The following is a 14,688-nucleotide window of genomic DNA, read 5'->3' as shown; positions in this document are numbered from 1 at the left end:
GACCCACACCCCATTCCCCGTAACCCCACATCCATCATAGCCAACCCAACCTGCACATCCCAGTACACTATGGGCAATTTAGCATCACTAATCCATCTAACCTGCACTATTTTGGACTGTGAGAGGAAACCAGAGCACCCAAGAAATCCATACAGACACAGGGAGAATGTACAAACCCCACACACAGTTGGTCGAGGGTAGAATTAAACCCATATCGCTGGAGCTGTGAGGCAGCAGTGAGCCACCATTCTACCATGCTGTCAACTTCAGCAGGTAGACTGAAGGAAGCTCAACGCCACACTCTCAAGTGCAACAAGGGAAGGTCAATAAATGCTGACCAGCCAGCAACACCCACATCCCACAAAATGAATATTAAAAAAAACACTAAATTGGATTAAGAGAAACATTAAGGCTGATGGCAGAAACTAGAGGCTTAAAACAGCAAATGCCCTGAAGGATATGCAAGATATCAATAGAATATGCAATGCAGAACTTAAAAAGGAGATGAGGAAAGGTCCTTGGATGCTACCTGACCTGCTGTGCTTTTCTAGCACCATAATTTTCGACTATAAAAGAATACTGGCAGGTAAAATAAAGGAAAATCCTAAGTTGTTTTACAGGTATAATAAGGACCACAGCAGTAATTTGTGCATGGAGCCAGAAGATGTAGGTAGGGTTCTGAATGAAAACTTTGGGTTGGTGTTCACTAGTGAGAGGGATGATATGGGTATAGACATCAGAGAGGTCAGTGATGTAATTAAAGAAATTAGCATTGACATAGCAGGTTGAATGATCTGGCATACTTTAAAGTAGGTAAATCTCCAGTGCTGGATGAAATGTATCTCAGGTTGTTGAATGATACTGGGGAGGAAATAGCAGGGGAGCGTGCAAACAGGAAATGTGCCAGAGGATTGGAGAACAGCCAGTGTGGTACCATTCTTCAAAAACGGAGCAGATAGTCTAACCATCTTGATGGGGAAGCTATTGGAAGCAATTCTGAGGGACTTAATTGCATTTAGAGAATTATAAATTTATCAAGAACAGTCAGCATTGTTTTCTTAAGGGGAAGTCATGTATGACTAACATGATTGGATCTTTTTAAGGCATATGGAAGAGGGCAATACTTTTAATGTGGTCTATCTGAACTTCAGTGAAGATTTTGATAATGTCCTAAATGGGAGATTGATTAAAAAGGTCAGAGCCCATGGGATCCAGTGAAATTTGACAAATTGGCCCCACAATTGGCTGAGTGGCAAGAAGCAAAGGGTGATAGTTGAGGAGCATTTTTTGACTGTGTGTCTGTGTCTATTAGGGTTCCATGGAGGTCAGTGTTGGAGCCCTTGCTGTTTATGATTTACATAAATGATTTAGACTTAAAGGTTGAGGGTTAATTAGTAAGTCGATAGATGATACAAAGATTGGTGGTGTTGTAAATAATAAGGAGGATAAGGTTGGTTAGCTCAGTTAGCTGATGGCTGGGTTTGCAATGCCGAGTGACACCAATAGTTTGGGCTAAATTTCTACACTGACTGAGGATAAAGTACTATTCTTCTCCACCGCTCCCTTCACCTGCGTCATGGTGATTCGCAAGTAAAAGTATCACCAGTGATTTCTCTCTAATGAGAGAGTAGCCCTATGGTCTGGTAACACAATGGCAACTTTATCTTTTAACCTTAGATTACAAGAGGATGCAGATGGGCTGGTCAGATTGGTTGTTCAATTGCAAATGGAATTCAGTCTGGAAAAATGTTAGCTAATGTACTTGGGCAGGACAAACAAAGCAAGACATAATGAATGATAAGACATTGTGAAGCACCAAGAATCTGAAGGATCTTGTATGCATGTACACCAGTCCCTTAAGGTACCATGACAAGTGGATGAAGTAGTTAAAATGACATGTGGTATACTTTGTGTTATTACTATCTCTATGACTCTATGAACAACAGAAACATGATTGATTCTTAACTACCTTCTGGGCAATTTGGGATAAACAATAAATGTTAGCCTGACCAGCACATCACGTAAATGAATGTTTAAGAAGCTCCTATATGGTTATTTGGCCAAGCATACTTTAAACCTGATAATCTGAAATTCTCAGTTGAGGGCCAATATTGGAATTTAAATCCAGATCCTATGTTGTGACTGACAGTTTGCTGAATCAAGCTTGAAAAGAAACTTATTCTCTACTCATCGCACTCCACACTGTCAATCACATGTCATCTTTTTCAAAGTGATGGACCAGAAGCTGGCATCCAATTTGCAGCAAACCTTCTTTATTTCTTCAGTCAATTGTATGAGCTTAATTTGGGAGTTTTCTGAAAATCAGGGAATCAATGCAAATATGAAAATAAGATTTCCAGGTCTGAAAATAGTCATGCAATAGGGAGCTCTGTCATGAAAATGAACGACAACACAATCCCAGAAAAATATAGGTTATGCTTTCATTCGAGGTGGTGACTTTAACCTGACGGGCATCAAACCTTAGATAAGAGGTTCACATTGAGGAAGTAGACCTTCATGGCAAAATCATTAATCTTGTCTTTTTTTTCTTTCTAACGATTGCTGTAGTTGATGATGATTGAAGTTAAACATTTAGCATATTCATGTAACTTCCAGTTCTCCCTATGTTAAAGCAAGTGCTAACTTGTTTATTTTATGATTTGGAGATGCCAGTGTTGGACTGTGGTGTACAAAGTTAAAAATCATACAACACCAGGTTATAGTCCAACAGGTTTAATTGGAAGCACACAAGCTTTCGGAGCGACGCTCCTTCATCAGTTGATGAAGAAGCGTCCCTCCGAAAGTTAATTTTTAACTTTGTTTATTTTAGAGTCACAATTTTCTACTAATTCAATTTTTATTGAGCAGAGAAGAGGATAACTGCACCCAAAGTGTTAGCCTGTTCATATCATCTACCAGCAACTCCTGTGTATTGTAAAGCTTTTTTCCAAGTTTGTAACATTTTAAACTGTAATGTGTCAGTTTCCCTCTGAAGGTAAGATGCTGCTTCTCCTTGAGTTTGACTTGCTACACACTGTACATGTGATGGTAACTCAGAAATCTATACCGTTACAGTAAGCTTCTTTTCACTCTGTCAGAGTGCTGAACATCATTTTGTGGAAACTTGCAAAAGAAAAAAAAACTACATTGAGATCCAGGCACACCTGGGTTGACTTGAAAAGACTGCACTCATTTTGGAAAACAATGAAATAGGGAAATCACAGATTGCTGTGCACCATTTACTGTGCTTCACTACTGTCGAATGGAAAATTGCGGGGGGCTTTTCACATCTGTAATGTAATCTGATTTATATTGGAGGACCTCACCAGAGGTATTATCTTTGAAAATCTGCCCTAAGTGCAGATCTCCAAAGATGCTGTTATTGCCACAAAGTGCTACCCTTGAGTTGTGAAGATATTTGAAAGATAACATTGCTCTCCAGGGTTGGTTCTCAGTTGGGTAGTGAAGTTATCACCCAATAGCATCAGGCAGTCATTATAATTGGCTGCAGGCTGTGTCCAGAGTGTGGTGCTGGAAAATCACTGCTGGTCAGGCAGCATCCAAGGAGCTGGGGAATCAACATTTCGGGCAGGCTGTGTCCATACATTGCAGTTTTATTTAAATTGGTAACAGCCAAATTAGGTAACCATTGTTAAAACCCATTACAATGTCACCTTTTTTAAAACAGCCTGTAATTTAACTGAAATCTATATGAACATTTGGTTGTAATCAGAGAGAAAAGGAGTTTAGTAGACATAATACTGACATCCATCCTGATCCAGTGTGTTTGTTTATAAGTGGTGAGGGGAAGATGGTGTATGTGTGTGTCTGTGTGTCAGGGTATTGCTGAGCTTCGGCACCAGCAAAACCATTAAAAATGCCTGCTTTTTGCTGATAGAAAATTTAAATAAGTAATATCTCTCAGAAGCAGATAATCCTAGCAGAAAGATGCCCTTACTTACACTTGACAGATTGGAATGTAGAGCCAATGATCAAATGAATATTGTGGCCATGATTTCTTGCATGATTAGTCACTAATTTTCATGGAATTGGTGAACAGGGAGGCAGAAAAGAGCTGTTGAACAATTCACACTTGATCACTGTCATAAAATTCCTGCCAGCTGACTGAGAGGTAGCATTGAAAATATTTTTGGCGATTATCCTGCGAATGATCTGCTAGTGTTTAAAGGAAACTTGTCTTTTAGAAGTTGCTATTATGCATATTTCCAACAGTGCCGACTGTGGTAAGATAGCACATGGATGAATAACATATGTGCAGATGACGACCTTTACAGATAAGTGCAAACCACTATCAACATTAAAAATCACACAACACCAGGTTATAGTCCAACAGGTTTAATTGGAAACACACTAGCTTTCAGAGCACCGCTCCTTCATCAGGTGGCTCCAGTCCAACACCTGCATCTCCAAATCATGACTACTATCAACATTGTATACTAAGAATTAGTGATGTACGTTTAGTGATTAGTGATTATTAGTGATGCATTTGCTGCCATAAATCAATATAAACCACAGCTTTAACTTGAATGTGCTGCTGCTGATGGAAGCAATTCTGGGAGCAAATTATCGGGTTGAGAAGTTATGCCTAAAGTATATTGGAACTGGCATCACATTGTTGGTGGTAAGACCTGTGAAGGAATGACATAATTTGGAGTAGAGAATACAAGCTTGTATTCCAGGACTCTAATGAGTAAAGGGGAAGTGAGTGGGAAGAAGATTGTTCAGCTGAATAGGATGGCAGTGGACATGGAGTGCTTGGGTGAAAAACAAACCTAAGAACCTGGTGCAAAAATAGGCAAACCAGCCCTTCAAGCCAATCTGCTATTCAATACAATCATTTTGGATCTCATCTCAGGCAGAACTCCACTTTTCTGCCTGCTTTCCATAGCCCTTCAACACATCATTAATTAAAAATCTGTCTCTCTTCCTTAAATGTATTCAATGCTGACCATCCACTACAATCAGGTCTTTAAACAAATTCTCCCATGTCAAATGTGGGCTTGCCTGATAATAGCTAATTCCAATTAATACTCCCGAGCGCCTGCCTAACACTGATGTAATTTGCCTTCCCAAGTTTAGTACTTTCCTACAAGGTCCTGACTTATCCTTATTCATATCTATCTTAAACCTTAAGGAGTTGTGATCACTGTTTCCAAAATGCTCTCCCACTGATTGGTCAGTCATTTGGCCAGGCTCATTAACTAGTACAAGGTCCGGTTTGGCCCTTCCTCTAGTTGGACTATCCACACACTATTTCAAGAAACTGTCTTGGATGCACCTAACAAATTCTGCCCAGTCTCTTGGTCTAAGGGAGTCCCAGTCAATATTGGAGAAGTTAAAGTCATCCACTATGACAACCCTGTTTTTATTGCATCTTTCCATAATTTGCCTACATATTTATTCCTCAATCTCTCAGTGGCTGTTGGGGGAGCCTATAGTATAATCCTATCAAAGTGATTGCACCCATCTTATTTTTAAGCTCTATCCATATTGCCTCAGTGGATGACCCGCTTCAGTACGTGCCCTCTGAGCACAGATGAATCATTCTTCCTGATAGTAGTGCAACTCCCTTGCCTCTTTTACCTTCCTCTCTATCTCATCTAAAACAATGATACCTTGGAACGTTGAGTAGCCAGTCCTGTCCCTCTCACAACCAAGTCTCTGTAGTGGCCACAACATCGTTGACCCATGTACTGGTATAGGTTCTAAGCTCATCTCCCTTACCTATAATACTCCTTGCATTGAAATAAACACATTTCAGTTAATTAGTATCATCATGTCCATTTACCTGTCTCTGCCTGCTCTTTCTATCTAATTTACTGGTCCTAATATCTATGTTCCCCTTAATCCCTCTACTTGCTGACCTGCTGCTCTGGTTCCCAACCTCCTGCACTCTCATTTAACCCATCCTGGGTAACACTATTGAAACTCACTGCAAGGATATTAGTTCCCCTCTAGTTTAGATGCAACACGTCCCTCTTGAACAGGTCATCCCTGCCCCACAACAGATCCCCATGATCCAAGAATCAGCTCCTAAACCAGGTAATTCATAGAATCATGGAATCCCTATAGTGTGGAAACAGGCTTTGTGGCCCAAAAGGTCCACATCGACCCTCTGAAGCATAACCCACACAGACCTATTCCCTACTACTCTACATTTACTCCTGACTAATGCCCATAACCGACTCATTCCCTAAACACTATAGGCAATTTAGCATGACCAATTCACCTAGCCTGCACATTTTTGGACTGTGGGAGGAAACCCATGCAAACATGGGGAGAATGTACAAACTCCACATAGACAGTCGTCTGAGGCTGGAATCGAACCCAGGTCACTGGTGCTGTGAAGCAGCAGGGCTAACCACTGAGCCACCATGGTGTATTCATCTGTCTTATCTTTCTATTCCTTGGTCTTACTAGCACATGACACTGGCAGTAACCTAGAAACTACTATCCTCACAGTTCTGCTTTTCAGCTTTTTTCCTAACTCACTGTACTCACTCCGCAAAGCCTCATCTGTCTTTCTACCTATGTTCACCATGACCTCAAGCTGCTCACCCTCCTCTTAAGTATTTTGTGCAACTACTCAGAGACATCCTTGACCTTGGCACCAGGGATGCAATACCATCCAGGAGTCTTGAACCCAGCCGCAGAAATGCCCGTCAGTGCCCCTAACTAGCTAGTTTCCTACTACTATCGCTCGGTTGAATCTTGCTCAACCATGCTCTATAGCTGAGCGAATTGTGGTGCCACAGGGCTTGGCTGCTGCTGTTATAGTCCCCTGAGAGGCTAACCCCCAACAGTATCCAAAGCAATATGCCTGACAGAGAGGGGAATAGCCGTAGGAGATGCCTGCACTACCTGCCTGCCTGACTGTGTGGAGTTTGCACGTTCTCCCCGTGTCTGCGTGGGTTTCCTCCGGGTGCTCCGGTTTCCTCCCACAGTCCAAAGATGTTCAGGTCAGGTGAATTGGCCATGCTAAATTGCCCGTAATGTTAAGTAAGGGGTAAATGTAAAATGTAGGGGTAGGGGTATGGGTGGATTGCGCTTCGGCGGGGCGGTGTGGACTTGTTGGGCCGAAGGGCCTGTTTCCACATTGTAAGTAATCTAATCTAATCTAATCTCACTTGGCAGTCAGCGATCAACGTAACTGAACCTGTTACGTGTGACCACCTCACTGTAACAAGTGTTTGTCACACTCTGTGCCCCCCTGTATGCTTCTCAGTGTGTCCAACTGCCACTCCAACCGAACAATGCGTTCTGTAATGAACTGCAGCTGGTCACACTTCCTGCAGACATAGTCGTCAGGAATACTAGACTACTCCCTGATCTCCCACATCTCTCAGGAGGAGCACATCACTGCCCTAATTGCCATCTCTGCCTTTTTACACTAAGAAAGATAAAAGAATCTGACCTTGCTTGCCTTACTCAACGAAGTCCAGTATTCACCTAAGTGTGCACTTATAACAAGTGGTCACTTAAATTACAGTTCAAGCAGACCAAATACCCTCTCGGCTGCAACAAACTTCCGAACAGCCTGTCTCAACCTCTCTTTCCTCTCTTTTTTTTAAGTCAGAAGAGGAGGGAAGGATGAAACACCACAATAATATAATGTTTGGGGCTTACTGTTTGTTGACACTGGGTTCTTCCTCACTCCACTGATCGGTGGTGGTGACTGAGCCAACTTCCCACAGAATGCTCCTCTAAGTTAAGAAGGATTTAGATATTTAATTGCAATGGCAAGGCATACCAGGCTATGAGCCAGTGCTAGAAAATGGGATTAAAATTTGACCAATGCAAATGTAATGAGCTTTTTTCTGTGCTGTAGATTTCTATGACTCTATTATTCCATGACTCGTCAGTAATAACTCATTTAAGATAATCAGTCAAGCTTATGCTTGATAGAAGTGGCAAATAATCAATGTACTCAAATGTGGAAACATGTTCCCTGCAACCATAATGGACATTTTCAAAACTTGCACCTTATTTGAATTGCCTGGGAGCTTGGGGAGCCTGTAGGTCCCTTTTGTTTATTTCAATCACAATGCCTCAGCTTATCATCAGTATCTTTTACTATTGTATAAATTGTTGTAATTGTTCAAAATTTGGCATTCTTACATTTATCCTGATGAATGCAAGGCAAAAATACATTTGAAATGTAGTCACTTGTCTAATGAAGCATGTATTTTGCACAAAGCAAGCTCCAACTAAGAGCAAGGTTGGTACCGTCTGAGCCGCAACACATTAAATGACAGTATAAGTTGATCTTATACAATCTCAAGCTCTGCTAATCTGGTAACAAGCCTAAAGATGTTCATTTTTTTAAAAATATTTTTATAGATGGGTAATGGAGTAGCAGTAATGTCACTAGACTCATCGTCATGAGGTCAATGCAAGTGCCCTGGAGGAATGGGTTCAAATCCCATCATGGCATTTGATGGAATTTAAAATCAATCAATAAAAAGTCTGGAATTAAAACTATTCACAATATTAGTGATCATAAAACCACTTTCAACTGTAGTGAGAAAACATCTGATCTGGTAATGGCTCTTTAGTGAAAGAAATCTACCATACTTAGCTTGTCTGTCCGGTTGTAATTCCAAACCTACAGCAATGTGGATATTTCTTGACTGTTCTCATTGACAATTAGTGATGAGCAACTGCCCTTGCTTGCATCCCAAATGATAATAAAGTGCTTCAATTTCTTGCTCACTGTTTTGTCTTGTTTAGATTTCCTGGACCAAGAGGTTCAGAAAGAGTTACTCTTAGCACTATTACATTATCAATAAATAAGTCTTAAAGGTAATGCTAATTTCATAATAGGCATATTAATGGAAAGATAATTTGAACTTCATCACCTCAATTTTCCCAGGTCCCACTGATATAGGTGTAGAGAATCAGGCACCCAACATCAAATGCCAGGTATTCAGCGCATTTATTTTTAGCAAGTTGTAATATGGGGAAAAGGTGATAGCTTGAAGGCCATCTACACTTGGTCTTAGCTTATAATTAGAACACATTTAGAAAGAGTTTAGGGTCTGTTTGTGTCCTAACTCTATTCAAATGAATCTTGTTAATCTGGTCTGATTTTCGTTACCACAAAGCATATTATTTAAAATCACGTCGTCATATATTATTTTCCTCAGGAGAGTTTTGTACATAGTAATTATATCATCATTCTGCAAATGTAACCAGATGCAGAAGTTGATTGTCACAATCACTTTCCATTTGAAAAAAAATGTTGAAAATGATGAAGGATTTTACATAGGCTTGTTTGCACATTGTTGAAAACTAACAGACTGGTTTAATTAATTGGCCTGGGTTTCCATACAACAATGTCCTAATTCTGTCAGAGTGTTAACATAACTTATTTGTTCTTATCTCCTCTACCAGATTCTTGCAAATAGTAATTTCCAAATTTTAATCTTCAGGAGAAAAAAATGAAGTGTACGTAAAAGTGCTGTCATTATTAGAAGATAAACACTCTAGTTACTTATCAAAAACTACAGTATTTGCTTCACTAATGAACAGCATAGTTCATATTGAATTTGATGTTTTGTTAGAAAAATCTATTCTCAATCTGCAAGATCCATTGCAGAATTGGCAGAAACATTCAGTCCCTCACTCAGTCAGTTGGTAAGTGCACTGCCATTTTGTGAAATAGAAACATAAGAAGCTTAATTTGGTTTGTGCTGCGTGATTGACCTCAGTTAGATGTGTGGGAAAAACAAGCCACATTGGCTTAGTGCCCTTTGAGCTAAAGGGAAAGAGGTTTCCATCTCCTGATCTGCTTCCTAGTAATTAGGCTGAAAAGTGTACCTTTGTGGATTGGACTCTGGACTAAGCTCAATCTTCATGTCTAATTGCTTCATGACACCTACTGTCCGCTTTGTTTTCCTTATTAAGAGTATCTTGCTTTGTCAGCTTAAGGCTTCATCCATTTTTAAGTATGTAAGCTGGGCACAGGCCAGATGTGACATTCAGCTCTGCTTGAGATATTACTGTTGAGAGTTAGCTTGTGGCTGGCAATGGAAATCTGGTGGTCAAATCTGGGCAGCACGGCGGCTTAGTGGTTAGCACTGCTGCCTCACAGCGCCAAGTACCTGGATTCTATTCCAACCTCAAGAGACTGTCTATGAAGTTTGCACATTTTCCCCATGTCTGCCCTGGTTTCCTCGCACATTTCAAAGATGTGTAGGCTGAGTGGATTGGCCATGCTAAATTGCCCATAGTGTCCAGGGATATGTAGATGAGGTGAGTCATCCACATGGGAGATGCAGGATGTGGATATAATTTAGAGTGTGGATCTGGGTAGGATGCGGTTCATAGGGTTGGTGTGAACTTGATAGGCTGAATGGCCTCATTCCGTATGGTAGGGATTCCACGAGATCTAGCAGAAAGAGATGGATGTGATTGACAGATTACATTGACTGCTAACTTCAACTGAGAGAAAACAAGGGTATTGAGGAAAGTAGCTGAAACTTTATTGCTGGAACAGCACAGCAGGTCAGGCAGCATCCAGGGAACAGGAGATTCGACGTTTCGGGCACAGGCCCTTCTTCAGGAATGAATCCTATTGAGGAAAGTACCAAGGCATCAAGGGTGTTTGCAAATTTTTATGCCAAACTGGGAATTATACTGGAGCAGTAATGATAGTCATAATAGTTCCTACTATTTTATAGTCTTTCCACACAGGTTTCACTGCAAGTGAATCACAGAGAGAAAGTACTTGAAAATCTTACATACAAATCATCAAGAGTCATTCATGAAATCACATGGCAAGGTCTGGTTTAGGACTATATTGGATGGGACAGGAAAAATAACAGTTGCCAGGACACGCATCAGGAATCCCTACCACCATTTCTAACACAAGCAATTTTTATTCATTCTTTCTGCAAAGCACTGCAGAAGCTAGTTGATTCAATTTATAGTAAGTGAGAAAATTTATTTTCCAAATACTTACATAACAGGGCAGCACGGTGATCCAGTGATTAGCACTGCTGCCTCACAGTGCCAGGGACCTGGTTTGACTCTAACCTCGAGCGACTGTCTGTGTGGAGTTTGTACATTCATCCTGTGTCTGCGTGGGTTTCCTCCGGATGCACCAGTTTCCTTCCACAGTCCAAAGATGTGTAGATTTGGTGAATTGGCCATGCTAAATTGCTCATAGTGTTCAGGGATGGTATCGTTAGGTGCATTAGTCAGAGGAAATGTAAAGTAGGTGAATGAGTTTGGTGGGATACTCTTTGGAGTGTAGGTGTGGACTTGTTGGGCTTAATGGCCTGTTTTCACGCTATAGGGATTCTATGATTCTAATACCATAATGATTCATTCAATGATCTAGTTGACCAATGCTCTGCAGACACTCAGACTGCTACAATGTGCTCCGTTGTTGCCTTCGAGGAGCTGAAGGCAGCTGCTTATTTCTTTGGTGAAGTGGCAGTGAGGACAGCAGTGTTCAGCCTTCTTATTCGAGGACCCTTACTGTGACTACACTGCCTTAATCTCTGGAGTGATCTGGATCACAAAGGCTCGGTCTGTCAGAGGCGCTGAGAAAGCTGAGGATTGCGGGGTTCCCACAAGCTGCATGGAACTCTTTGATGTGCTTTCCTGCTGATCTGATGGGGTCTGCTGGTAGGAAGCTGATATTCCCTGTAGCCACATGCAACAGTGACCCAATCAGGGTTGTAGCTTCTTATATACTCTCCAGACATAAGCGTATGGGCTTTGAACTGACATAACTGACATAGGTTATGTCTATGCAGGACATTATGTTGCAGACACTGCTCTATGTAGGTCCTCCTGAGGATGGCCACTATCTCAAGGGAAGGGCTCATGTGCTTGAATCCCCCAGCATTGCTCATCTAATCATGAAATCATTTTTATGCAATGCAAGAGCTTGCAATGTCCCAGGGATTTCTAACAGGTAACTACACCTCTGCTGTTGCTTCAAGTACTGATCCCCAAACTGTGATTCTTAGGACACTTACTCACTGAAACTGTCCTCTGAGTTGTATACTCCACACTAAGACTATGCACTAAAATAAAACAAAGAACTGTGCATGATGGAGACCAGAAACAAGTAGCTCTCTTTCAGCTGTTTTCTCTTCGCAGGTACTGCCAAATCTGCTAGGTTTCTCTATCAATTACTATTTTTGTTTGTTTCACTAAAGCAGTGTCCCTGATTTAGTGTCACTAGCTCTAATACTACTCAGCAAGGTGTGCTGGTGCTTAGAGCACTTGTCTCCTGCTTCCTTCCAAATCTTTCCCTCCCCCCTGACCGATTCCCTCCTGTCTGAATATTCTTCCACTCCTAGGGGTGGGAACACCCCAGTAATATAGGAAAATAGAAATGAGAGGCAAACCTGGACCTCTCAATATTTGGATAATTCCAGTACTCAGCATACTATTAATATACGCTTTCCTTATTAAATACAGTGTCAGTCAAACGATGCGTCCCCTCCTACCCATAAGTCATGATGAGTTCTCTGAATTCATCCCAGCCCCACAGCAATCATTGCCACACTGTGGTCACATGACCCTCTTACTCATCTTAATGGGGATTTCACCATTAACAGCCATCTAGGGTTAGCTGACAAACACAGGTCAGTGTGTGTACTTTCCATGTGTGTGTTATTTCATTAAATTGACATCCTTAGATGACACTGAGGGACTGGTGATTTGTGGCCTCATTTCATTACCACAGTAGAGCGTTTGCAATAGTCTAAGCATAGCCATGCAATTGTAAGTTTGGCACATGTTAATAATGTGCAGCTAAATTCCGGCTCTGTGAGAAGCACACAAGGAGTGAGACAAAGTAGGTGGTACATTGGCTCAGTGGTTAGCACTGCTGCGTCATAACATTAGGGACCCGGGTTTGATTCCATTCTCTGGCGACTGCCTGTGTGGAGTTTGCACATTTTCCCCATGTCTGCGTGGGTTTCCTCTCTGTACTCTAGTTTCCTCCCACAGTCCAAAGATGTGCAGGGTAGGTGGATTTGCCATGCTAGATTGTCCATGGTGTCCAGGAATGTGCAGGGTAAAGGGAAATGCACATAGGGATAATGTAGGGGCTTGGTCTGGTTGAGAGGCTCCTTGGAAAGTTAGTGTGGGCTCAATGGGCCAAATGGCCTGCTTCTACACTGTAGGGATTCTATGATCAAGTGATGACCTGCTGAGTGGTTCCTCTGTTGAAGCTGTGGGATAGTGGTACTCCAGGGTCAGAAAAGTTGAGGCTGCATGCGGAGAGTAACCCATGAGCTGGGCTGCTGTGTTCTTTTGTATTGCTACGCAGGTAAGAGTGTGCAGCCACTTAGAGGAGAGTGCGGAGACCCGGCCTATAGGTTTTCAGACCTATGCCTTCACAGGCAGCAGAGTGAAAAGTCAAGGAAGCATGCAATGGACTGTGATGTTACTTAGTGCTGTGCTGACTTTGACAGGCACATCAAAATGTTAGCCAGCAATTGCATCAGCAGTGAGAATACTCCCAATTCAAAGTTCATTCAGCACTGTCAATGATGATGTTTCCTTCAGGGAGACTTCAATTTTACTTGTAGAAGTTGCCGGCAGGCATTTGATCAGTCTTGACACAATCACCTCTATTTACATTTCCATTCAGACTACCATGCAAGTGCAGGAGGCCCATTTCCCACCTCTCCCATGTAGAAAGTCATACAAAGCAGTATTTCCAGTGTAGAAATGGGATCACAACATGAATTTTCCTGAATCCCAACACCAAGGAATTCCAGCCTATTTATAGAGCTAGATCACAAAACATTAGCTCCTGTTCCTTTTTTTTCCCCACAACCCTACAATACAATCCGACAAAATGTCCACTTTTCTTTTTAATTTCATCATGAAAAGAAAATCCAAGTATTCAACTTGAGATCAAAGTGAATCCGAGATAAAGAGTTGAGGGGTTGTCTTCTAAACTTCACACCGAGAGGCTGGTATATTCTTCGTAAATATAATCTAATGGCAAGACTATACAATCAGCTTCCATTCTCCAAATATTAGGTTGTTCTCAGATTTCCATGTTAGAATAGGCATGTGTATAAAACAGATGAGAATCAGTGGAAAGAAGGCAAGTGTCAAACTTTGACTATTTCACCTTCAATTAGTTTTAAATCATTTAAGCATTACTCAGGTGTGGCATGTGGAAAACCTGGGATTGGAGAAGGTTTTGAATTTTTGCTCTCATACAATAAGATTAATTCATGAAATGTGAGTTACAATCCAAAAATGACAAACTATAAAGGTTTCTTACAGTGACTGTAAGACTTTACATGAAATAGATTTTGTAAGTTTCAACTTTGTTTGTTTATAACAGTCATGAAATCATAGTCCAGACATTTATGTTGCTTTGCCATTCCATTTTTAATCTGGCTTTTTCTATCTTTGTGTTAAATTATTCATAATTACAACATGCAATCTGTTTGTTTAAGTTCCAGTTTTGTGGATAAAATTTCCAATCCTTTTAATATAAACTGAGAATATTATTTATGTCAAAAATAGCCCTTTCTTCCAACATGATGATTACAATATAATTGCAGTTGAGACCTGATCCTTTCTTGCCTCTCTCTGGAGAGGGAGAATCTTTTCAAAAAGCTTTTTGAAATGTTAGCCCTGGCAGTAATCTTTTTGCCATCTGACCTGCATCAGTGAGTT

General features: G+C 41.1%; 1 protein-coding gene across 3 annotated transcripts in view; it reads left to right on the top strand.

Moving 5' to 3' along the window:
- zfpm2a (zinc finger protein, FOG family member 2a) overlaps positions 1-14,688 on the top strand; it is a 950,399-nt gene that overhangs the window by 924,552 nt on the left and 11,159 nt on the right. The window lies entirely within an intron of this gene.

This window comes from Chiloscyllium plagiosum, unplaced genomic scaffold (genome assembly GCF_037043375.1).
Source record: "Chiloscyllium plagiosum isolate Xiang-an unplaced genomic scaffold, Cpla_swu_hap1 HiC_scaffold_4, whole genome shotgun sequence".
Classification (NCBI taxonomy): Eukaryota; Metazoa; Chordata; class Chondrichthyes; order Orectolobiformes; family Hemiscylliidae; genus Chiloscyllium; species Chiloscyllium plagiosum.
The sequence above is the reverse complement of the archived record's forward strand: the minus strand, read 5'-3'. Positions and strand labels throughout refer to the sequence as shown.